Source organism: Pristiophorus japonicus, unplaced genomic scaffold, assembly GCF_044704955.1.
Source record: "Pristiophorus japonicus isolate sPriJap1 unplaced genomic scaffold, sPriJap1.hap1 HAP1_SCAFFOLD_147, whole genome shotgun sequence".
NCBI lineage: Eukaryota > Metazoa > Chordata > Chondrichthyes > Pristiophoridae > Pristiophorus > Pristiophorus japonicus.
In genome coordinates, this window is record NW_027251144.1 from 725209 (window position 1) to 729143 (window position 3935).

A 3935-nucleotide genomic window follows, 5' to 3' on the forward strand; every position below is an offset into this window, starting at 1 on the left:
ATGAGGTTCGATCCCGGGAAGGAGCATTATGTTCAAACTTGCTGTAGAGGAACAATCAGAGGCGAGTTTCATCTCCTGGCAAATGCTGCCTGACCTGCTGAGATTTCCAGCATTTGCTGCTTTTATTTGCTATTTATTCTCCTGGCAAAAGTGATCCCTTATTCCTTAAGTGCTCTTTATTTCACTTCAATAAATAGATAACTTTCAGTGAGAGAAAACGGATCCACCGGGGACCTTTCGCGTGTGAGGCCAACGTGATATCCGCTACACTGCAGCCCATCAAAGGGCGAGAAACCACTGAATATAAAGGATGAGCTCACAAATATCAGGGGCAGTGCAGTCTGGTCAACGTCCAACTCTCCTTTCTTATGCAGCAGAGGCATGAACGGGAGACAGACGCCACAAAGTTTAATTAAAGACACAAATGCAAGTAACACTTCCAAATGTTTTCACTGTAAAATTCTTAAACGTTATTTGAAATCCTACTGCGTTGAATCTGAAAATGAGCACCATGTGCTTTTATCTTCACTGCTGATTCTATTTTCTGTGCACGGTAGGATTATCCGGTGCTGTTAAATTTGACAAAAGTTGCCCCAGATTCCTGGCGTTATCGGCAATGAAGGTTTTGAACCAGAATCCTAAAATACAGTGTGTAAAATGGGTTAATATCCAAAAGAACATAAGAAATAGGAGCAGGAGTCGGCCATACGCCCCTCGAGCCTGCTCCGACATTTAATACGATTATGGTCGATGCGATCATGGACTCAGGTTCACTTCCCTGCCCACTCCCCAAAGCACAGGACAAATGATTGAAGTATCGACTGTCCCTCAGTTAGCATTTCTTTCATTGTGCAAAAAAAGGTGAGGGGTTAATTAATGATGCTTTCCCATGAAAGCAACACAAAAGTTTAAGAAAAAAACATACAGTGACTGGGAGGTGAGCGTTGCTTCTGACACCAGGTGGGAATGGGCGGAGATTTTAAAGCTCCTTGTATTGTGACACCTTCATATAGACGAACATCTGAGTCTTATGATGTAGACCTCGTGGCGCAATGGTAGCGTGACTGATTTCAGTTCCGAAGGTAGCGTGTTTAAATCACATCAGGGTTACTGTACTTTTAGATATTGTTCTTCCAGAATTAATATATTCTTTGCTGTTTGGCAATAACCAGCCCCTTGCTCCAAGGTTTGTCTCACTGTTTCCCCGGTGTCAGACAGAGATACGCCTGCTGCCCTCATTTATTTCATGTGACAGGACACAAAAGTTCAAAATCAACCTGCAGATGGCCACATGCAGCATTAAATAGTCAGGATGGCCGACCGGTCTCAGGTGCTGTGTTCAGGTTGCAGTCTTCTCTCGAGGTCTGTGTTTAAATCTGACATTTCTTATTTTTAATCATTAAGTGAAACTCATTGTTTGACACCACGATCAACTCCTTCAAAGTGGGATTCAGCAGTTCACCTGCTCGCTTAACATTTCCGTCTGACCTGGTGCTGAAAGTGGAGATGTTTCCGCAGTGTAGCGGTTAACACGTTCGCCTCACACGCGAAAGCTCACCGGGTGGGAATATTTTCTGGAGCTATCTCCTCATGCATGCTCAGGGGCGAGTTTGTTCTCCTGTGAAAGGTCATAAGGTCATAAACATGTAAGGATTAGGGGCCGGAGTCGGCCATTCGGCCCCTCGAGCCTGGTCCACCATTCAAGAAGATCCTGGCAGTTCCTTGACAGCAAGTTTAAACATCTGGGGCGGAGCCAACAGGCACCTGGCTGCAATCAACGACAAAAACGTCTATTTGGTCGAAGCCCCGTGAGAATAATCATTCGAGCATGAGAATATTAATCTCGAATTTGGGGGTTCGAGCCCCACGTTAACTGTTAAAGCATGTCCCAATTTGCACAGTGTGTTTTCGGTGTCTGGTTGAAAATGTTCATTGCTGGTACATCAACAGGAGACTGGGCAAACAGTGAGAAAGACTTTAGAGCAAAGGTCTGGTTATTGTGAAACACCAAAGGAAATATAAATTCAAGAAACATAAAAAACATAGAAAATAGGTGCAGGGGTAGGCCATTCGGCACTTTGAGCCTGCACCGCCATTCAATGAGTTCATGGCTGAACATGCAACTTCAATACCCCACTCCTGCTTTCTCGCCATAGCCCTTGATCCCCCTAGTCTGAAGGACTACATCTAGCTCCTTTTTGAGAAGAATAACCTCGAAAAGAAATGTGACCCCGACACCCAGGAAGAAGTGTTAAGGCAGAAGATTAAATGCTGCATTCCCCTGTTCAAAAAATTCCTTTCACAAACATTTCTCTAACCGCAACTGCACAAAACAAAAATGTTCCTTTCAAAGTCATTAAACTCTCCAATTTCCGCGCCCCCCGAATCTCCTGAATCAGATGCCTCTAGTTTTGCCGACTCAATCCATGTCCCTTTGCAATGTTCTGCTTCCACCCACACTATGAAATGTGCCACTAACTTATAGAATCATGGAATGGTTACAGCACGGAAGGCCATTCGGCCCGTCGAGCCCATGCCAACTCTCAGCGAGTCCCACTCCCCCGCCCTTTCCCTGTAGCCCTGCAGCTCACACTGCAGACACTGATCCAGCTCCCGTTTGAAAATAAGATTGAGTCTGCCTCCACCATCCTTTCAAGCAGTGCATTCCAGATCCTAACCACTCTCTGCTAAATGGCCATCTCCTGTTCCTATGTGTAAAGTCTGGGAAACACTCGATCAATTCCTGCCACACTCACAGCCTTCCTCAATATAGCACCATCACTCTATTCTCATAAAACCAAGTCCTGAAGTATAGGCCAGCTGTGTAGTTTAAAGCTCTGGTTATGTTCCGAACATTGCTGCAGTGTTTCCGTACTGTAGTGGTTATTAGATTCACCTCACACGCGAAATGTCCCTGGTTCAAAACTGCGCGGAGACATTTTGAAAACATGTTCAATTAAATATTTGAAGAAATGGATTTATTCATATTAGTGGTTCAATATTAACAAAAATCAATGTCCCACAACCTTGTTAAATTTTCTGATATCTCTGTTCAGTTCTGTATACAGTCAAACTGAATGCTCATAAAAATACTGGAGTGGGAACTCACTGGATAACAGCACAGCTGGCAATGTTTGTGGAATATATTCGCGCAGCCAAAACGCATAATGACAACCTGGAATCGTGCAGCACCGAATCCACAGGGAAAAACAGTTAAACGCTTCGTCCCTGGGTGGGCTCGAACCACCAACCTTTCGGTTAACAGCCAAACACGCTCACCCATTGCACCACAGAGACTGCCACAATTACATACTGCAAGACATCCCAAACCAGGGTGTCAGTCAGTTAAAGCTTCAGATTGCTCTGACCAGGATGGAACTTGTCCACTCTCAGTTGTACTTTTCCCAAGTAAAGGGTGGGACATTCATTGTGGATGTGTGGAAGCAGTCTGATCCCGCACACTGCAGACACTTCCATGTCACCACCAACCAGCTCTCCCACAACCTGAGTGATCTACCTTCCAGCCTTCCGGTGCCTTGTCTGTGACGAAGTATTCTGATTGTCCCGAAGCAGGTATTAGGTATTAATTCCTTTTCAGCTCCTGACTGCGGATATTGCTGTGATTAAATGCGAACACAATGCTAACAGGGACAGTTCGATTCACAGTTTCTTTGCTTGGTGAAATTTCAAAGATTGAAAGCGACGCACATCAACTCCAAACCTCGTCACCTACTCGCTAACTCGACAAAACTTTGCATTTTCTTTCCATGCCAAGCATTTTACATTAATACATTGCAATGCCAACGCACTTTTTAGCTGTCAAGACTGAAGTACAAGCTGTGATGAACAGTGTGAAACAGAAACAGCTACTTGTAAAACCATAGCCACGATGGCATCTGTGTGAATTGTTCTGCATCGATAATTAGCAGAGAGCA

General features: G+C 44.6%; 1 non-coding gene across 1 annotated transcript; it reads right to left on the bottom strand.

Moving 5' to 3' along the window:
* Window positions 1-3223: 3223 nt before the first annotated feature.
* trnan-guu (transfer RNA asparagine (anticodon GUU)) lies at window positions 3224-3297 on the bottom strand. The gene has a single exon. It is a non-coding gene; the product is annotated as a tRNA-Asn (tRNA).
* Between the last annotated feature and the right edge of the window lie 638 nt (window positions 3298-3935).